Source organism: Dipodomys merriami, unplaced genomic scaffold (assembly GCF_024711535.1).
Source record: "Dipodomys merriami isolate MVZ:Mamm:240054 unplaced genomic scaffold, mDipMer1.0.p SCAF_3, whole genome shotgun sequence".
NCBI classification, from domain to species: Eukaryota; Metazoa; Chordata; class Mammalia; order Rodentia; family Heteromyidae; genus Dipodomys; species Dipodomys merriami.
In genome coordinates, this window is record NW_027204492.1 from 86,508,114 (window position 1) to 86,531,209 (window position 23,096).

Consider the following 23,096-nt stretch of genomic DNA (forward strand, 5'->3'; position numbering starts at 1 on the left):
ATAGAATATCTGATACTGAAGACAAAATTCAGTCACAGGAAAAAAAGTTAGAGATATAGAAAAAAAACCCTCAAAATATGCCAAAGGGAAGTCCAAGAACAAGCAGAGGGTGCCAAGAAATTTTACCTTCATATAATTAGGGTGGATGAAGAGGAGAAATACTAGAATAAAGGTATGCAACACTTATTCAATAAGATCATCACGGAAAATTTCCCCAGTCTTAAAGGAGAAAATTTTACCTACATAACAGAGGCTTAAAGAGTACCTAACAAGCAGGATCCCAGGAAGAACCCAGCACTGCAAGACACATTATAGTAAAAATGCTAGATTTTAGCAATAAAGAAACAATCTTTCACACTGCAAAAGCAAAGAAGGAGCTATACTACAATGGGAAAAAAATTAGAATCACTTCAGATACCTCCACACAGACACTGAATACAAGGAAAGCCTGGGAAAGTGCCACCCAAGCCCTGAGAACCAATAACTTCCAGCCCAGACCGGTATATCCAGCAAAGCTAGCATTCACATTCAACGGAGAAACTAAAATTTTTAATAGTAAAGAAAAACTTAATGAATTCATAAACAGCCAGCATTACAAAGAATATTAAGAGGAGGATTACAACCTGAAGAAAACAATCAACATCAGGGATCCATACCAGATAGATATCACTAGTTGATGAACTTATTAAATACAGGAGGAAAGGAAAGAAGAAAAACTTAGGAAAGCAGGAAAATGACAGGAAGCACAAGATACCTCTCTATAATAATCATAAGCATTAATGGACTCAATTCACCAATCAAAAGAAAAAGAATTGCAGAATGGATCAGAAAACAAGATCCATCAATTTTCTTTCAAGAGACCCACCTCACAGCCAGAGATAAAAGCAAACTCCGAGTGAAAGGATGGAGGAAGATCTACCATGCAAATACACCCAGCAAGAAAGCAGGAGTTGCCATCCTGACATCTGATAAAAATAAAGTTTACATTAAAATTATTATAAAAAGACAAAGAAGGTCACTACATATTAATACAGGGAACAATCCAAGAAGATGATATCACCATTGTCAATCTATACTCTCTAAACATCAGTGCACCCAATTATGTTAAGCAAATACTCTCAGACTTACAGGAAGAGATAGATCCAAATAAAATAATACTAGGAGAATTTAACACTTCACTCTCAACAAAGGATAGGTCTACCAACCAAAGAACTGGCAAATATGTCTCCGAATTAAGTGACGACATATCTCAAACAGATGTAACTGACGTATACCGAGTTTTCCACCCAACAACAATCCAATACGCATTCTTCTCAGCAGCTCAGGGAACATTTTTCAAAATAGATCATATCTTAGTTCATAGAAGGAATTTTAGCAAAAACAAGAGGTTTGACATAATCTCCTGTATTCTATCTGACCATAGTGTAATCAACTTAGTTCTCAATAACAAAGCATACAGTAGAAAGTACTCAAACACAGGAAAATTAATCAGCACACTTCTGAACAGCACCTGGGTCACAGAAGAAATTAAAGAAGAAATTAAAAAATTCCTACAATTCAATGAAAATGACCATACATCACAACAAAAAAACCTGTGGGATATGGCAAAAGCAGTCCTGAGGGGCAAATTTATTGCTCTCAGTGCACACATCAAGAAAATCACTCCTTCTTTTTGTCGTGGGGCTTGAAGTCTGGGCTCGGGTGCTCTCCCTGCCCTCTTCAGCTCAAAGCCAGTGCTCTACCACTTGAGCCACAGCTCCCCTTCCTGTTTTCTAGTGGTTTATTGGAGATAAGAGTCTCACAGAATTTCCTGCTTTGGCTGACTTTGAACCACGATCCTCAGATCTCAGCCTCCTGAGTAGCTAGGATTAGAGGTGTGAGCCACTGGCGGCTGGCTAAGAAAACCACTTCTGAGCAACACCTGGGTCACAGAAGAAATTTAAAAAGAAATTAAAAAATCCCTACAATTAAATGAAAATGAATACACATCACAAAGAAACCTGTGGGATATGGCAAAAGCAGTCCTGAGGAGCAAATTCATTGTTCTCAGTGCACACATCAAGAAAACAGAGACAGCCTAAGTAACCAATCTTATGATGCAACCAAAACTGCTAGAGAAACAAGAAAAAGCTGAACTTAAAGTTGCTAGATGGAATGAGATAACCAAAATAAGAGCTGAAATTAATGAGTAGAGACTAAGAAAACTATAAATAACATTAATAAAATAAAAAGCTGGGTTTTTTTGAAAAAATAAAATAAAATTGCTGGACCTCTTGTAAGATTAACTGAAAAAAGAAGAGGAGACCCAAATCAGGGATGACACAGGAAAAATTACAACAACTATCCAAGACATCCAAACAATTATAAAGAACTATTTCCAGATTCTACTCACTAAGGAAGGGAAACCTAGCAGAAACGGATGAATTTCTAGAATAATACAAATTGCTCAAACTGGACCAAGAAGAAATATATCAATTAAATAAGCCAATATCTTTCAATGAGGTAAAGGAAGTAATCAGAAGTCTTCCAAAATGAAAAGCCAAGAACTGGATGGATTCACTAAGGAATTCTGTAAGACCTTTAAAGAGGAACTAACACCCATAACTTCTCAGGTTCTTCAGTGAAAAAGAAGCAGACCGAGAAATCCCAAACCCATTCTATGAAGCCAATATCACACTCACCCCAAACCAGGCAAAGACCAAACAAAAAAAGGAGAACTACAGACCAATCTTCTTGAACACAGATGCAAAGCTCCTCAATAAAATTTTAGCCAACAGGGCTGGGAAGGTGGCTCAGTGGTAGAGTGCTTGCCTTGCAAGCATGAGGCCCTGGGCTAAATTCTTCAGCACCACATAAGCAGAAAAAGCCAGAAGTGGCGCTGTGGCTCAAGTGTTTGAGCACTAGCCTTGAACTGAAGAGCTCAGGGACAGTGCCCAGGTCCAGAATTCAGGCCCCACGACCGGCAAAAAAAAAAAAAAAAAAATAGCCAACAGAATCCAGAAACATAAAAAATCATACATTATGATCAAGTAGGCTTCATCCCAGAGATGCAGGGATGGTTTAGCATACGTAAATCAATAAATGTGATCCATCACATCAATAGATCCAAGGTCAAGAACCACATGATAACCTCCATTGACACGGAAAAGCCTTTTGATAAAATACAACACTCATTCATGTTAAAACCTCTGGAAAAAATAAGAATAGAAGGAACATTTCTTAAAACAATAAAAGCCTTATACGACAGACCAATAGCCAATATTATACTTAATGGGGAACAACTACAACTGATTCGCCTAAAAACAGGAACAAAGCAAGGATGCTCACTCTCTCCACTCCTCTTCCATATAGTTCTGGAATCCTTAGCCAGAGAAATATTGCAAGAAAAAGACATTAAATGGATCCACATAGGGGAGGAAGAAGTTAAACTACCCTTTTTGTAGATGACTTGATTTTATCTTACCAATCCCAAAAGCTCCGTCTCCAAACTGTTAGAGCTTATAAACCACTTCAGCAAAGTAGCAGGATTCAAGATTAACCCACAAAAATCAGTTGCCTTTCTGTACACCAACAATGTACAAGCAAAAAGGAAAGTCAAGGAAACATCCACATTCACAATAACCTCAAAAAATAAAATATCTAGGAATTAACTTAACCAGATGTAAAGGATCTATTTCATGAAAACTATAAAAGCCTAAAAAAGAAATCATAGAGGACACCAGGAAATGGAAAGACTTCCCATATTCTTGGATAGGCAGAATTAATATAGTGAAAATGGCCATACTGCCAAAATTGATACATAAATTCAATGCAATTCCCTTTAAAATCCCAATGACATACTTTACTGAAATAGAGAAAACAGTCCAAAAATTCATAAGGAACAACAAAAGACCTAGAATAGCCAAAGCAATTCTATACAAAAGAAAGAATGTGGGAGGGATCACGATACTGGATTTTAAGCTCTACTGTAGAGCCATAATAGCAAAGACAGCTTAGTACTGGCACAAAAAGAGACCCGAAGACCAATGGAACAAATTAGAAGACCCAGAAATAAAACTGCATATGTACAGTCAGTTAATATTTAACAAAGGAGCCAAAGACATACAGTGGAAGAAGCATAGCCTCTTCAACTATTCGTGCTGGGAAAATGGGATGGCCACATGCAGAAAACAAAAAGTGGACCCTAACGTGTCACCATGCACTAACATCAACTCAAAATGGATTAAACACCTTAACATCAAACCTTTTACTCAGGACAGATTAGGAAAGACACTTGAACTTATCGGCACAGGCAGGAACTTCCTGAATAGAGTCCTAGGGTCACAATAAATTGGAGAGAGACTCTATTAATGGGACTACCTTAAAATAAAAAGTTTCTGCACAGCTAAAAAAAATAGCAACCAAACTAGAAAGACAGCCAACTAATTGGGAAAAATTATTTACTAGCAATATATCAGACAATGGCCTAATGCCCATTATATACAGGGAACTCAAGAAGCTAACCCCTCCCAAATCTAACAGACCAATCATTACATGGGCAAGGGAGCTAAAGAGAGACTTCTCAGAAGAAGAGATAAAAATGACAAAGAAACACATGAGGAAATGTTCATCATCCCTGGCTGTAAAGGAAATGCAAATAAAAACAACACTAAGATACCACCTTACCCCAGTCAGAATGGCCCACATCCTAAATTCAGCCCACGACAATTGCTGGAAGGGATGTGGAGAAAGAGGAACCCTACTGAATTGCTGGTGGGAATGTACAGTAATAAAACCACTTTGGAAAGCAGTCTGGAGGTACCTCAGAAAGCTAAATATAGACCTCCCATATGACCCAGCCATACTACTCCTTGGCATCTACCCTGAGCAACAGGAACCAGGATACAAGGACACATGCACTTCCATGTTCATTGCTGCACTGTTCCCAATAGCCAAGACATGGAAACAACCCAGATGCCCCACTACAGATGAGTGGATCCAAAAAATGTGGTACCTATATACAATGGAATATTATGCAGCCATTAGAAAGGACAAAATAATCGCATTTGTAGGGAAATAGATGGAGTTAGAGCAAAACATTTTGAGCAAGGTAAGCCAAGAGCAAAGAGACGAACAGCACATGTTTTCCCTAATATGGGGATGCTAAAGCCAAAATTCAAGGAGATGTGACAAAATAAATAGTACTAGTAAAACAAAGGACTTTCACTCATTTTGTCATATCATTGCTAAATGGCTTCATGTTCTTGACCACATATATTGTATATGTATGCTCGCTACGAAATGTACCCATTATCCTACTCATGTAACTGTAACCCCTCTGTACATTTTTTACAATATATATGTATATGTATTCATATATATATATATATATATATATATATATATATATATATATATGAAATGTACATATCACCTGATGTGGAAGAAATAACCGTATTGCCAAAGCTCATAGAATTCAGAAACTTTATAGACCATGATAATGACAATTTGCCTTGTGAAGGTTAAAATATATTTGTGACTTTAACTAAGTATCTATTCCACAATACTGTGAAATATGTGAATTTATGTAATCACTTAATCTCAATAAAAAATTTAAAAAGTTCTCAAGGAGTGAGTTCATCTTCCAGTCAATATGAGGATAGCACATCAAATATTAAAAGAGATTCTCGTGACAACCCAATTGGCTGTCCTAGAGGTCTTGAGCCTGAATGAATACTTGGTGTCATAGAACATAACGGAGAAATGGTGTTCTACATGAAGTGGAAAAATTCACACAAAACTGGGTTGGTTCTGGCCAAAGAAGCTAATGATAAGTGCCCTGAAATTGTCGCTGTTTTTTACAAGCAAAGGCTGTATTGGCCCAGAAACTGAAACAGTAATTGTTTCTATATATACATATATATGCATATATATATACATGTATATACACACATATATTATGAAAGTGTGCATATGTATATTATATATTCATTTCAATATGTACATGTACAATCTGAGTCTTGTATTTTGCATTAATGTTGTGAAACAATAACAACATACTAATAAAATCAATTTGATATGTTAGCTTTGAAAGTAGTATTTGGGTTGCTTTAGATATTTCTGGCATCAAATATAATAAGGCTTGGGGCTGGGAAGGTGGCTCAGTGGTAGAGCGCTTGCCTTGCATGCCTGAGGCCCTGGGTTCGATTCCCCAGCACCACATAAGCAAAAAGAAAAAAGAAGTGGCACTGTGACTCAAGTGGTAGAGCACTAGCCTTGAGCTGAAGGGCTGAGGGACAGCGCCCAGGCCCAGAGTTCAGGCCCCATGACAAGACCCCCCAAAAATATTTGCTTCCAGTCTATATTTCCTCAGCATTCAAGAACAGGTTTTTTTTTAGGCAAATTTTTTAGTCATTACTTAATAAGAACAGCAGTCTTTTAAGCGCTATGTGGAATAACTTTCCAGGTTGTTTGTATAACTGGAATTCCCCACACAATTGCAGCAAGTGATTGCTAAGGGGAGAGGAAAAGTCCAGCCCCCTAAGGCTTCCCTGTTGGCTGCATCCAGAAAAGGTGCCATAAGACTTGATGTCCTATTTTGTCTGTCAAGGAACTGTGCCAGTATTGTTCAGTAGGGCCTGTATTGTAAGAATTTTGTTTCTACTATTTATAGGGTTCACTCACATTAGCGTAGCTACTCAGGAAACTAAGTCAGGGATTTATCATTTGGAGACAGCCCAAGAATAAAGTTGATGTGTCTTCAACCTCCAAAAAATAGTAGACGATCAAACTGAAGGCATATCTCAAACTGAAGTCTCATATCTCTTCATTTATTCATGCAAAGGAAAACAGTGTAGGTCATGCACACACAATGTATGTCAGATCTAGGGAAAATTCTGAAACCTTATTCAAAATACAACTCAACATTGGCACAAGGCTGGTTTAGGAAAGATTTCCTCCATCCCCCTCCCCCATATAAAATGCTATATTACTCTCTGCTCTACTGTCTCTGAATGGTCTCTAGCCTAATTGGGAAGGAGAGGGCCAAGTGTCACTGCTTGTACACAATGGGAAAATTTGGGCTACTAAAGACTCCATAGAGGCAGGGCAAGGCTGGGTGGGGTTAAGCCTGTGGTGTATCCTTTGCCTCCTAATATTTTGTCCTGTCACTGGTCCACAGGTCTATTCCTCAGAAAACCACACTCAGGTCTCTCTGTCTATCTGCCTTTGATTGATCCCTCACCCTAATTGGGAAGATGTGTAAGGGATTGCTTCTGCTTCACTCTTTGAATCTTTGAGTAACTAAAGATTTTGCAAGGGCAGAGCATCATGTGAGTTTTGAACTACCTGCATCTACCTGCATGGTCTGTAGATGCCTCCTTTGAGGTCTAAAGCTATTAGATGTGCACAAGCTCTGAGTTGGCAGCAGGGAAAGAGCCCCCTAACTGTGTGCCAGAGGAACAGTCTGGAGATAAATAACCATCCCAGATACAAGTTGTATAAGTGGCCATTTTCAGTATTATTCTATCAAAATAGAAGTGTAAATTCCTTTAAAAAAAAAACCAGTCTCTGAAAGCTGTGTTCCCTATGAGCTGTCATATGGCTAGGAATGGCATGCCCAGTACCTGCTCACATAATCAACCTAGCGACAGCTTCTAAATTGGTTACTTGGAATCAGCACACCCAAGTTAGACAGTTTCCCCTGCAGACTGAGTATGGACAGCCCAGGGAGCAGTTCCACAGATGAACTATTTTTTTTTGTTGTTGTTGGTCATGGGGTTTGAACTCTGGGCTTGGGCGCTGTCCTTGTGCTCTTCAGCTCAAGGTGAGCTCTTTACCACTTGAGCCACAGCGCCACTTCCAAATAATATTCTTCCTTGGTTCTCTTTTTTTTTTTTTTTTTGGTCGGTCATGGGGCTTGAACTCTGGGCCTGAGCTCTTCAGCTCAAGGTTAGCTAGCGCTCTACCACTTGAGCTACAGCTCTACTTCCAGATGAACTATTATTTGTCAGTTATTTGTCTTGAACTCAAGGTATGGGTGCTGTCCCTGAGCTTTTGCACTCAAGGCTAGCACTCTACCACTTTGAGCCACAGTTCCACTTCTGTCTTTTTATGTTGTTAATTGGAGATAACAGTCTCAGGGACTTTAAGCCTAGGCTGGCTTTGAACCACAGTCCCCATATCTCAGCCTCTGAAGTAACTAGGATTACCAACACCAGGGTAACAAAGGACAGTTTTGAGCAAATAACAGTCTCTCCCCTAATTCCAGGAAATTGCTGTCAGAATGTAAATTTTAGAAACATTCTTGAAGAAAATAAAACATTATACTTCATTAGTACTGGATATGAATGGTAAAACAAATAAAACTCAGATCTCTCACAGTTTTATGCCAGTACTGAGGCTTGAACTCAGGTCCTAGATGCTGTCCTTGATTTTCTTTGCTCAAATTTAGCTGTCTACTACATGATCCACAGCTCTACTATTATCTTCTTGGTGATTAATTGGAGATAAGAGTCTCATCAATTTTCCTGCCTGGCTGGCTTTGAATGATCGCCATCAAATCACAGCCTCCTGACTAGCTAGGATTACAGCCATGAGATCAAAGTGCCCACCTATCAGGTTTTTAAAATAACCTACAAAATTTATCATCATGTTTAACTAATTTACTCACAGTATTTCTTAGCTAGTGTCACAGGGTTTTGTCTAACTCTGTTTCCTTTTTCCATTGTTTGTGATTTGTGCTACATCTGCGGTTTCCACTGATGGCCTAGGTGCTGTCCCTTAGCTTTCCCTTTCAGGGGTGGCACTCTGCCACATGAGCCATGGCAGCACTTCCAGCCTTTTGCTGGCTAACTGGAGATAAGAATCTCAGAAACCTTTATCATTGGCCTGTATATGAAATGATCCTCAGTTCAATCTCCTCTATATAATTATAGGTATATAATTATAGGTCTATATATATGTGTATATAGGTATATATATATATATATAAAAGTATATAATTATAGGTATACATATATAGGTATATATACACATATAAGTAAAAGTAAATATAAGTGTATATATAAGTATATATATTCCTGACTCTAATTTTCTTGATATGTAAAAACGGTGATCAAACAATGAACTCCTTTGTAAAAATTGTTGGTGAGTAGGCTCTAAAGTTTGCATATTCCATGTACCTTTCCTTATCACGGTACAGAAGAGCCACATGGTTGCATTAATCAAACAATAGCCAGGCACTGGTGGCTCACACCTGAAATCCTAGCTACTCAGGAGACCTGAGCATCTTGGTAGAAACCAGCCGGGGCAGGAAAATCCCTGAAACTCTTATCTCCAATCAACCAACAGGATATCAAAAGTGGAGATATTGCTCAAAATTGCATAATTCTAGCTTTTAGCCAAAAAAGCTCAGGGACAGTTCCTAGGCAATCAGTTAAAGACTCATGACCTACCAAAAACCACACCTCTCCAAATGAAAACAACAACAAAACTATATAATGCCAGGCACTGGTGTCTTACCATTTAATCCTAGCCAAATGAAAGGCTGTAAATGGGAGGATCACAATTCCAGGCCAGCTGAGGCAGAAAAGTTTGCTGGTTTCCTTTTCAAGGAAGTGCCACATGTAGTGATGTACACTATTATCCTAGCAGTGAAGGAAAGATGAGAAGAGTAACATGGTTACATTGTGCCCAAGTGCACAGCCAGCAGTACATGACAGCTATCTCAAAAAGAGTGTCTCATATCCCCAAAATAACCAGCAAAACACAGGGCCGCAGCCTGGCTCAGCAGTGACCTCAGCATCAACCTGACAAGTACAAGTCCCAGTGTTCACATTCTAGTACCTCCAAAACAAACCTAAATAATGTGGAATCTATTGAAATAGCCATAATAAGCCTTCTGAAGTGTTTTTAACACAGCTTCCCTTATAGAGAAATTCACAAAACTACTTACCATGTGTTTACTTTTTCCTTCTTTCTTTTGAGATGTGGTCTTACTATGTTTCCAGCCTGGCCATCGACTTCTGAGCTCAAGTGCACCTCTGCCTGTGCTTCAAAAGTATCTGGAATAACAGGTGGATACCAGTACACCTATCTTTCACTGGCCTAAAAATTTCAATAAATGTGGTGAGGTGTGGCTCAAGTGAGTGTATGCCTGGCAAGCATGAGGTCCTGAGTTGAATCTCTACTAAGGTCCCAAAAATTAGATGTACAAAGTGTTACGTCAACTCCATGTCTAAAATCTTATTAAGCATATACTAAGGCAAGTAAGAAGAAATGATAATGTATTCTTGAAAAAGTGCCTAGGTTTTCATTTTAATATGTTAAGTAGACAGTTGTCCATTTAAGTGATAAATAAACAATGAGATGCATTCTTAAACAACTATCATGGTGCACCAAGGAAAGCTGAATAGTTGAAATTGTTAAACTTGGGAGGAACTCTTAATTAGGATTAAAATCATGAAGTGGCAGTTACCTGGTTTTCTAAGAAGAGAATCCTATGAAGAACAAGAAAACTACAAGCTTACTTCAGTAGCTTTCAAGCTGATTAAAACTACTGAATTTAAATGAAATATGTTTTCAATGATTCAGTATTCAACATTATTTTAAATAACTTTAATAACTTCAGCATTATAAAAACCCATTTGCACAAAAACCTATATTAAACACAGAATGTAAAAATTGAAAAAAGCTGAAAATCAAATTCCTGTCCCCATTGCTTCACACTCCACCTGAATATCTGCGAAGTTGTAGAAGCTGCCTACAACTCCACATGCTTTGTCCTTTTCTAAGCAAGCATTTATTTTAAATAGAAAACAAAACAAAATTTAAATTCTGGGACCTGAGTATGCCAAATCCCATGTCTCTAGGACCAAAGAAAATCACAAGCTTATTATGGAATGAAATTCAAGTACATCCTTTATTTGATTTAGCCTATAGGATGTAGTATTCATTAATTTGTTTTTCTCTGCTGCCCCCACCTCCGCCAAGTAGTGATGACAACTTTCATTAAGATTCTTTATGATGTTTCCATATGTATTGCATTATTATTCCGGAATTACTCATCCTCTATATTTTCCCTTTCTAGCCCTTCTTCTAAATTTTTCTTTAGATTCGTGTTATCCATAGAAATTATTATGTATGTGGATATATGTAATATGTGCATGTCATTGAATAAAAATCTCCAGATTTTCTATAGATTCCATGCCAATATGATTCACCATTCATAATGCAAATTGAGCTTTATTTCATTAGGTTATATTGATTTTGCAAGTTAGTGTGCTTCTCTATTTTTGTGTTAGTACTGGGGTTTGAACTCAGGATCTGTGATGTCACTTGGCATTTTTGCTTTTAGCTGGGACTCTATCACCTGAGGCAAACCCCCACTTGCAGCTTTTTGCTAGTTAACAGGAGGTATGTGTCTTTCAGCTTTGTCTGCCAGCGTTCCCCAGCTTCTTGGCCCATTGATGGATCCCTCAACCACACCCGTGCCACGCCCACCCTCTGTGATGCCTACCATGGAAGATCCAATCTTGAGCTCCCCAGAGTTCCGCCTGGGGTCCCTAGCAACCTGTACTGTTGGTCCACTAGGGAATGATAATCGCTCTACACTGTGCCTGCTTTCTTCACTGCCCTTCATTGTACCTACTCCCTAATACTCCTCCAAGCCCCTACTTACCACTTCTATCCACCAGGACTTCACTAGCCCACCCCGCCTCCCCCATTCCCATTTTCTTTTGACCTGTGTCATTGCCTGCCCTGCGTGCCTGCAGATCTGTCAGTGAAGAGCAGGACTTGGGAGGTGGTGGCAACAGCAGCAGCAGCAGCTGCAGCTGCAGCTGCCCCTGCATCAGCAGCAAAGGTAACAGCAGGGGATCAAGCAAAGGCAAAGGTAGTGGTCCCTGTGCCCTCCCAAACTGTGGCTTTCCCCTGTCCTTCCTTGGCCTTCACACTGCCTTTTAACACACACACACACACACACACACACACACACACACACACACACCTCCATCACACAGACACACTCCCCTCCAAAACACACACACACACACACACAGATACACAAACTCCCTTCCACCATACACCAGCATACACTCCCCTTCATCACACATACACACACACACTCTCGTCCACAACAAATCCACAAGCACACACACACAGAAGGCCTTCTGCCACACAAAAATGCACACTCCCACACACAATCATGTACACATACCCCTCCATCACAGACACACAACTTCCTTATACCACACACACTCATACACAGACAACTTCCACCACACACAAACTCCCCTCTATCATACACACACACACACACACACACTCACATTGCACCACTGACCCTGCTCACTCCTTCCGGACTGACTGCATCCCTGTCTTCCCTCCTGCCTCTTGATGCCCAATTACAGGCTTGCTTTCTACAAGTGTGCAAGCGGTTTGCACACCTGCATACTCAGCAGCACACCTGCCATCTCTAGGCCACCTGCACGCCTGCCTGCTGTTCACAAGGTGTCTGCTCACTGCCTGCTCGCCTCCTGCCCTCCTGTCAGCCTTGTGCTCTTCTGCAGGATTGAATTGGGGCCCTAGGGCCTACTTCCAGGCTCCGCCAACTGGGTCCAGTTCACAGCTGGGCTCTGTGCTTCAGGTGTGTTCTCCTGCTCCTTCTGCGGGGTGGGGCAGGGCAGGGCCTGGCTTCCCGAGAAGCTGCAAGTCCAGCTAGGTGCCAGGCACAACCAGGTGGAGAAGCCTTAACCTCAGTGCTGTCCAAACCCAGGCTTGTCTACTTGCTCCTGGCAAACTTGAAAGGAAGGGAAGGGCTGGTGGGTGTACATAAACTCCAAGTGCGCTCCTGACTGAGGTCCTTTAGGCTTGGAGAGCCTATAATAAAGCCAAGGGACAATTCGTAACCCAAGTGTCCTTTTGCAAACAAAGCGCTTGAGGATGCCAGTGCTTTTCCTTGTCAGTGTGTCAGTGCTCTCCCTGTGAGTCACTGACACGGGTGTTGCAGTTAGATGGATACTGCTTATATATATTAAAAAAATTCCCTCCCAATCAGTTCATTTAAAATAGAGGAGAGATTTTGTTGGATTCTTTAAATGAAACTGGTTGAATCATTTGGAAATCCATTAGTTCAAAGCTTAGGAGAGAGAAAGAGAGACAGTGTGTGTGTGTGTGTGTGTGTGTGTGTGTGTGTGTGAGAGAGAGAGAGAGAGAGAGAGAGAGAGAGAGAGAGAGAGAGAGAGAGAGAGAGAGAGAGAGAGAGAGAGAGAGAGAGAGAGAGAGAGAGGGAGAGAGACAGAGAAGGAGAGAGACAGAGACAGAGAGACAGAGATAAAGACAAAGACAGAGACACAGAAGGACACACAGAAACAGATTTGTCAGTGTAGCTTACGCCATTTTGAGGAACTCACTTATACTCAGTATCATTAAGTTTCATGATAACATTAGATCTTTTTGTATTTTGCCTATTTTCCACATTAAAGTTGTAGTTCCATTTCTTAATATGATGATATATGACTTTCCAAGTATTTGTAGTACTTTGACATACCTCACTTTATTATATTGAATTTATTTTAGAGGGAATGAAAAAAAAGTGTAACACAAAGGGGTTGCACAAATTCTTCACCTAGTTTTCCCCAAGTGTCATATCTTATATATTTAAAATACAATATCAAATACAAGAGAATAACACTAGTCCATGCACTCCTATCTTGATCTGTATACATAATTCTATGCAATTTTCCTGCATGTGTAGATTCTCTACCACAATCATTCTTGCCACAGCTAGAGTTACAGTCACCTGGCAACCTTAACATATTCACCATCCCTGTAATATTCTGATTTGGGAATATTAGAAAATTGGAATCATACTTTTTTGATGCCCTTTTATAACATCTCTTTGAGATTTGCTTATGTACATCATTTCATATCTTTTTACTGAGAAGTGACATTCTATAGGATGGATGTGCCAGTTTAATTGTTTGCCCATTAAAGCACATTGGATTATTTCCATTTTATTTTAGACATGCTCCAGAGGCATGATGCTGTCCTTTTACTATTTTGTTCAGGCAAGCCCTCTACCACTTTAGCCACAGCTCCACTGTGGACTTTTTGCTGGCTAGGTGGAAATAAGAGTCTCATGGACTTACCTTGGTTATTGGCTTCAAATTGGGATTTTCAGATTTTAGCAGTTAGGATTGCAGGTATGATCTACTGATTCTCAAATATGCTTCACATTTTAATCCACTACAAATAAAATGAGCTCAGCACTGGTAGTTCATGCTTGTAATTCTAACTACTCAAGAGGCTGAGACATGGAGGACAGAGCTTGGAAGCTTGCTGGGGCAAAAAGTCTTCAATTATCTGATCTCCAATTAAGTGTTCCCAAAAAGACAGATCAGAGTTGTGGTTCAAGTGATAGAGTGCCAGCTATTGACAAAAAAGCTAAATAAGAACTTAAGTTGCTACATGCACACACACACACACACACACACACACACACACACACACAGAAGCTCATGCATATACAAACAAGCAAAATAAAACTTCAAGAAAGATGTCAGTTGCTTATAAGTATAGTCCTAGCTACTTGGAAAGCAGAGACGGGGAGAATTATGGTTCAAGGCCATCCAGCATAGAAAAGTTTTAGAGAACTCAATTGAGAGCTGCCACTTGGTGCTACACTCCTATTATTCTAAGTATGATGGGCAGCTTAAAATAGTCTCATCATTAGCACAAGTGTACCCCGGACAGGAAAATCCCTAGCTGAGCCAGTCCCCAGTGGCCCATACTTGTAATCCTAACAACACAGGAGACAGAGTTCTGAGGATCACAGTTTGAAGACAGCCTGGGCAGATATGTCCATGAAGCTCTCATATTTCCAATTAACCACTAAAATCTGGAAGTGTAAGTATGATTCAAATGGTAGAGGAAAACCATTGAGCCAAAAAGCTCAGGGACAAGTCAAGGTCCTGAGATCAAGTCCCTGGAGTGGTACCACCACCAACACAACCACGACCACCACCACCCACAATAACAACAACAATAAGTAAAAGAAAACAGTCCCAGCACAAAGAACTTGAGTTGTGGGTTACTTGTAGGAAAGCCTGTGTACGCACAAAGCCCACACAGAGTTGAAGCCCTCAGCCCGCATCCTTCAAAAATAAATAAGAAAAACACATAGTTTAGTGTTAACATAACTCGACTTCCTCATGCTAAATACCAAATGTGCAATTGATGAGCCAGATGGTAAGTATAAGTTCAGTGATTCTTGGTTGCTTGAGAAGCATATATATATATATATATATATATATATATATATATATATATATATATTTGCCTTTTCTGGGGCTTGAACTCATGGCTTGGGTGCTGTCCTGAGCTTCTTTGTGCTCAAGGTTAGCAGTCTACCACTTGAGCCTCAGAGCCACTTCTGGCTGTTTTGAGTAGTTTATTCAAGATAAGAGTGTCAAGAAGACTTTTTGCCCAGGGCTGACTTTGAGTCGAGATCCTCAGATCTCAGCCTCCTGAGTAGGATTATAGCATGAAGCCACTGGCATCTGGGTGAGAAATAAATTTTAATGCTAAAAGAACATGCCAAGAATAGGAAGCATGGATCAGGTGGTAGAACATAAGTTGTGAGTAAAGGCACCTGAGGAAGTGCATGAGGCCCTGATTTCAAGCCCCAGTACTTACACCAAAAACAAACAAATAAATAAAAATAAAAGGAAAGAAAAAGGAAAAAGCTGGGTCCAAGTGTCTACTCTGTATAATCCTTGCTGTTCTGGAAGCTAAGCTCTGAGGATTCCAGTTTGAATGTTCCTGAGACTTTGTTTCCAATAATTAATACCACCTCAATCTGGATTTATAACAGTGGCTCAAGTTGTAGAGAACTAGCATTGGGCTTCAAAGTGCAGAGAAAAGCCCAGACTCTTATTTCAAGCTCCATGACCAGCATACAAGAAAGAAAGAAAGAAAGAAAGAAAGAAAGAAAGAAAGAAAGAAAGAAAGAAAGAAAGAAAGAAAGAAAGAGAGAAAGAGAGAAAGAGAGAAAGAGAGAAAGAGAGAAAGAGAGAAAGAGAGAAAGAAAGAAAGAAGAAAGAAAGAGAGAAAGAAAGAAAGAAAAAGAAAGCAAGAAAGGAGGAAAGAAAGAAGGAAAGAAGGAAAAGGAAGGAAGGAAGGAATGAAGAAAGAAAGAAAGAAAGAAAGAAAGAAAGAAAGAAAGAAAGAAAGAGAAAAAGAAAGAAGAAAGAAAGAAGGGAGGGAGGGAGGGAGGGAGGGAAGGAAGGGGGGAAGAAGGGAGGGAAGGAAGGAGGGAGAAGGGAGGGAAGAAGGGAGAAAGAAAGAAGGAAGGAAAGAAGAAGGAAGGAAAGGAAGGAGAGAAAGAAAGAAAGAAAGAAAGAAAGAAAGAAAGAAAGAAAGAAAGAAAGAAAGAAAGAAGGACAGAAAGAAAGGAAACCAGGAAGGCAGGCAGGAAGGCAAGCAGACAGGCAGGAAAGAAGGAACTAAGGAAGGAAGGAAGGAAGGAAGGAAGGAAGGAAAAAATTAGAAGAATTGAAAGGAAAAGAAAATTGTTAGTCATTTACAGACTATCTGTAACATTTTGTATTCACACTAGCAGTTTCATCCCATCTTTCTCAGAATTTGATATTCTCCCCATATAGCCATTCAGATGGATTTATGGTGATAATATTGTTAAAATGGCTTTTTATGGCCAGTGTTGTTAAGAATCTTTACATGTCCTCTATGAGATGTGAAAATATTTTCTATTATGAAGCTGGGTCTTTCAATTAATCGCAGACGTTTTGAGACAAAAAATTTTTCCTTTGTCAGATACCTAATTGTTCAAGTTTTGTGCTTCTATGCTCTGCTTTGGTGACTTGTGTAACAAATGTATATATTGTCCCAGTTGCTAAAGTCTTTTTCTACTGCTTTCCTATAGAAATAGTTCAATCTTACAGTTTAATAAATTATAGGTTAACAAACTATTGTTTTAAAGGTACATTTTTATAACTCACATTGACACTTCTCATAGAATAAATCAGTTTTTTACTTTAAAATTTTCAATAGTATAAATGAATTGTACAATTGTGCCTTCTACATTCATAAATGTATTGTGATGAACTTTGATCAAATTAACTCCATATCATTTTTTCTTTCCAGTTCTTTCTCTTTCCTTTTTTTGTGTTATTAGTAGGCTTATGCACCTAAGGGCATCGGTTTCACTTGGCTGGAACTCTTCCACTTGAGCAAAACTTCCAGCCTTACTTTTGGGGCATTTTTTCTGCCCAAGTTTTGTTGGAACCTCGATTTTCAAGATTTCTGCTTTCTGAGTAGCAAAGATTAGAGATGTGAGCCATGGACATTTTGCTTGTATTATTCCTTCTTTTTAAAATTAGTGTATTCTTTTTATAAAGGTGATGAAGAGAGTGGCTACCATTTCATAAGTTAATGAGTACATTTCAATTTGTACAATGTCACACCTTCCTTTGCTATCTCCCAGTTTCCCACTCCTATCTCTGCCACAAGTTCTCTAGCTCATTATCAAAATAGTATTTTGTGAGTACCACTGCAGCATTTGCTTACCTTTTTTCTCTTTGCCTTTTTTGTGCCACCTTCATCCCCAAAGAAAGAAATAGGAACAATCAAGATAGAAAGAAAAGGAACAAACCTCCTGTTTCCATTTCCTAGAGTTCATTTCAATAAATAGTATTTTATATAATCAGAGGCACTGAAGAATTGAGCCTTTGTGTTTCTATTCTAAGTGTCTCTTCCTTTGATCTCACTGATATTATTCTGTCTTACCCTCTTTTTCTCTGTCCTGTTAAACAGATTTTAGTCAGTTTCATGTTAGTATTTTTATAATATAATAAAATAGAATTTACTTCAATCTTCTACTTACTATGAATTAATTTTTGTAATCAAGTTGAACCTGAGGTAGGGGTTCATAGTTCTGCATATAGGAATTTGATCTGCCTATTCTTATTTGAATTTTTGAAGGGGAATTACATGACAAATGTAGGTCACTTTGGGAAGAATTTATTTCTTTACTATATGATTTTATAAATAACAAACAATACATAATCAAATTCCATGTATTTAGGCCTTCCTAGAATTAATCAGTACTTTGAAATTTTCAGCATATACATCCTGTGTATATTTTCCTCAGCACCTAAGTATTTCATTGTCTGACATATAATTCTAAGAATGGTATGTGTGTGTGTGTGTGTGTGTGTGTGTGTGTGTGTGTGTGTATGTGCACACACATGTACTTGTGTGCTGGTTGTGGTGCTTAAACTCAAGGCCAGACACTGTCCACATTGGATGGGGAGGAGAGAGCCTTTGAGTTTTGAAGCAGCTACAGGTCAGCACAGAAGAGGAAAGTCTTCTGTCAGGCACAGTCCACCTCTGGCCATTCTTGGTGCAGAAATCTTGAAATGTTTCATCAGATGAGTCCAGAAAGCTGCTAGAAGAGGAGGGCTGAGATGGTGCCTGGGAGATGGGAAAGCTCCACCTGATCTTCCTTCTGCAAATATACCCAAGAAGTTTAGAGTGCAAGTTTCACACCCAGCAGGCAGCAAAAGACAGGGCCTCTAATCCAAGCAATCTCTAAAATGTCATTGAGTGTCCCTCAGTAGGTACAGATGGCAGACCTGGGTACCTGTGTGTACTCCCTGCCTACATGCACTCTGGGAGTGTGGTGTAGAATATTTATTGCCAGAAAGATACCTGTCCACCAAATGAATAAAGAAAAACTGGGGTTACTGTTTCAGCTTATTTTCTGAGCTATGTAATCCACAGTAACTTTAGCTTTTCTGGTAGAGTCCCTTAACTTCAGAAATGATTCCTGAATCCATAGTTTACTGTGAGAGTTTTTTTTAAACACATGTGAATGTCGAAGTTATCACAGGTAATTTCTTCAAGCAGTGGTATATTGCATTGAGTAAACATCGCATTTAAATCAACTTTGTATAGATGCAATACAACCCATTTAGAAATAATCAAATTGAATTTTTTTCTTTGAGATTAAGCAATTACATAAGTTTCACAAAATTCACAGTATTGTGGGATCGTGATACTTAAAATCACAAACACATTTTAACCTTCATGAGGTGCATTGTCATTATCATGGTCTATAAATCTTATAGTCTCTACAAGCTTTGACAGTACAGCTATCTTTTTCAAAATCAGGTTACACATACATTTCTTTCCTTTTGCTTACTATAAGCTGTTCCCCCTCTCTCATTCCCTCCCTCCCATCGCTGCCCTTGAGTTGCTTAATTCACTTTCATTGGTTTCCAGTGCAGCTGATGGACTCCTCTGCTGTATTGTTTCCCATTTCTCTCTGATTCAGTGCCCTTCTCCTATCTTCCCCCAGATGTGCACATGTATATACCATATATGAGGTAGAGAACCCGGGGTCATCTAGAAATGATATGACCAAATTAAGAAGAGGTCCTTTGTTTCTTGATTCCTGTTTACTTTGCCCCATCTCCTTGCATTTAGGGTTTAATATACGTATGTCAGGTATATCATGTGCTGTTTGTCTCTCTGATCTTGGCTTACCTTGCTCAACATGATTTGTTTTAGTTCCATCCATTTCCCTGCAAATGCCATTATTTTGTCCTTTCTAATGGCTGTGCAATATTCCTTTATATAGAGTTACCATAATTTTTGATCCATTCATCTGTAGTGGGGCATCTGGGTTGTTTCCATGTCTTGGCTATTGTGAACAGTGCAGCAATGAACATGGAGGTGCAGGTGTCCTTGTATCCTGGTTCCTGTTGCTCAGGGTAGATGCCTAGAAGTGGTATGGCTGGATAATGGGGAAGGTCTATATTTAGCTTTCTGAGGTACCTGCAGACTGCTTTCCAGAATGGTTGTATTAGTGTACATTCCCAACAGCTGTGCAGTAAGGTTCCTCTTTCTCTACATCCCCTCCAGCAATTGTCGTTGGATGAATTTAGGATGTGGGCCATTCTGACTGGGGTAAGGTGGTATCTCAGTGTTGTTTTATTTTCATTTCCTTTACGGCCAGGGTTGACCAACATTTCTAAATGTGTTTCTTTGGCATTTTTATCTCTTTTTCTGAGAATTCTCTGTTTAGCTCCCTGGCCCATTTAATGATGTTTGTTAGATTTGAGAGGGATTAGTTTCTTGGGTTCCTTGTATAAAATGGATATTAAGTCTTTAATATATTTCTGGTAAATATCTTTTCCCACTTGGTTAGCTATCTTTCGAGCCTGGAAGTTATGTCTTTAGCTGTGCAGAAACTTTTTATTTTAAAGTAGTCCCATTTGTTGAATCTCTCTCCATTGTTGTAACCCTGGGACTCTGTTCAGGAAGTTCCTGCCTATACCAATAAGTTCCAGTGTCTCTCCTACTCTGTCCTGCATTAGTTTCAGAGTAATAGGTTTGATGTTGAGGTATTTAATCCCTTTTGGGTTGATGTTAGTGCATGGTGACAGGCTAGGTTCCGCTTTTAGTTTTCTGCAGGTAGCTGCCTAGTTTTCCCAGCACCAATAGTTGAAGATGCTATGTTTCTTCCATTGTATGTTTTTGGTTCCTTTGTCAAATATCAGCTGACTATAAGAATGTGATTTTATTTCTGGATCTTCTAATCTATTCCACTGGTCTTTGGGTCTATTTTTGTAACATACCATGCTATGTTTGTTGTTATGGCTCTATAGTAGAGCTTGAAATCTGGTATTGTGATCCCTCCTGCGTTGTTTCTTTTGCCTAGAGTTGCTTTGGCTATTCTAGGTCTTTTGTTGTTCCATATGAATTTTTGGATTGTTTTCTCTATTTCAGTAAAGAACATCATTGGGATTTTGATGGGAATTGCATTGAATTTATATATCATTTTTGGCAGTATGGACATTTTCACAATATTGATTCTACCTATCCATTCCACTTCCTGGTATCCTCTTTGATTTCTTTCATTAGATTTTTGTAATTTTCACTAAATAAGTCCTTTACATTTTTTTGTCAGTCGTGGGACTTGAACTCTGGTCCGGAGCGCTGTCCCTCGGCTCTTCAGTTCAAGGCGAATGCTTTACCACTTGAGCCACAGAGCCACTTCTGTCCTTTATATCTTTGATTAGGTAAATTCCTAATATTTTATTGTGAATGGGGTTGTTTCACTGATTTCCCTTTTTGCTTGTACATTGTTGGTGTACAGAAAGGCAACTGATTTTTGTGGGTTAATTTTGTATCCTGCTATTTGCCAAAGTGGCTTATAAGTTCTAGGAGTTTGGGAGTGGAGTTTTGGGGGTAGTTTAAGATTATGATCATGTTATCTGCAAAGAGAAATAGTTGAATCTCTTCCTTCCCTATGTGGATCCCTTCAATATCCTTTTCTTGCCTTATTGCTCAGGCTAAGTATTCCAGAACTATATTGAAGAGGAGTGGAGAGAGTGGGCATCTTTGCTTTGCTCCTGATTTTAGGAGAATTGGTTGTAGTTTTTCCCTGTTTAGTATGATATTGGCTGTTGGTTTGTTTAAAAATGTTCCTTCTATTCCTATTTTTCTCCACAGCTTTTTAATATGAGTGAGTGTTGTATTTTGTCAAAAGCCTTTTTTGCATCAATGGAGATAATCACATGGTTCTGGACCTTGGATCTGTTGATGTGATCGATTAAGTTAATTGATTTACATATGGTAAAGCAGTCTTGTATCTCTGAAATAAAGCCTACTTGATCATAATATATCATTTTTTTCATTATGTTTCTGGATTCTGTTGGCTAAAATTTTATTGAGGAGCTTTGCATCTGTGTTCACTAAGGAGATTGGTCTGTAGTTCCCTTTTCTGGTTGGGTCTTTGGCTGGTTTAGAGATGAGTGTGATATTGGCTTCATAGTATGAGTTTGGGATTTCTAGGTCTGCTTTTATTTCACTGAAGAACCTGAGGAGTTATGAGTATTAGTTCCTCTTTAAAGGTCTTATAGAATTCTGTAGTGAATCCATCTGGACCTGGGCTTTTCCTTATTGGAAGATTTCTGATTGCTTCCTCTATCTCATTGTAAATTATTGGCTTATTTAATTGATTCATTTCTTCTTGTTTCAGTTTGGGAAATTTGCATTTCTCTAAAAACTCATCCATATCTGCTAGGTTTTCCTTCCTTAGTAATATAAATTCTGGAAATAGTTCCTTATGATCGTTTGGATGTCTTGGATGGTTGCTGTAATTTTTCCTGTGACATCCCTGATTTTATTGATTTGGGTCTCCTCTCTTCTTTTTTTTTTAGTTAATCTTGCCAGAGGTCCATCAATTTTATTATTTTTTTCAAAAAGCCAGCTTTTTGTTTTATTGATTTTATTTATAATATTCTTAGATTCTATCTATCTCGTTCATTTCAGGTCTTATTTTGGTTCTCTCGCTCTGCCTAGTAACTTTGGGTTCAATTTTGTCTTGCATTTCTAGCAGTTTTAGTTGCATCATGAGATTATTTACTTGATCTGTCTTTATTTTCTTGATGTGTGCACTGAGGGCAATCAGTTTGCCCCTCAGAACTGCTTTGGCCATGTCCCATAGATTTCTTTGTGATGTATATCCATTTTCATTGAATTGTAGGGACTTTAAAATTTCTTCTTTGATTTCTTTTGTGACCCAGGTGTTGCTCAGAAGTGTGCTATTCAATTTCCATGTATTTGAGTAATTTCTATGGTATGCTTTGTTATTGAGAACTAGCTTGATTCCACTATAGTCGGATAGAACACAAGGGATTAGGCTGATCCTTTTGTATTTGCATACATTCTTTGTAAGTAGTATGATAGGATCTATTTTGGAGAAAGTGTCATGATCTGCTAAGAAGAATGTGTACAGGGCTGTTGTTGAGTGGAAAACCCTGTAGATGTTTGGGATATGGTGTCCTTTAGTTCAGAGGCCTCTTTGCTAATCTTCTGGTTTGTAGACCTGTCCTTTGGTGAGAGTGGAGTATTAAAGTCTTGTAGTGTTATTGTATTTGGATCTATTTTTTCTGTAAGTCTGAGAGTATTTGCTTAACGTATTTGGGTGCTCCAATGTTTTGTGAGTATAAATGGATGTTAATGATATCTTCTTCTTGATTGTTCCCTATATTATGTTTTGTCTTTCTTTTTGTTGTATTTCTTTTAAT

General features: G+C 38.8%; 1 long non-coding RNA gene across 1 annotated transcript in view; it reads left to right on the plus strand.

The window, feature by feature from the left end:
• Positions 1-11,563: 11,563 nt before the first annotated feature.
• LOC138839626 (uncharacterized) overlaps positions 11,564-23,096 on the plus strand; it is a 32,430-nt gene continuing 20,897 nt past the window's right edge. The window contains exons 1-2 of the long non-coding RNA XR_011376000.1: positions 11,564-11,842; positions 12,390-12,625. This is a non-coding gene — a long non-coding RNA (uncharacterized lncRNA). The remainder of the gene's footprint in view (positions 11,843-12,389; positions 12,626-23,096) is intronic.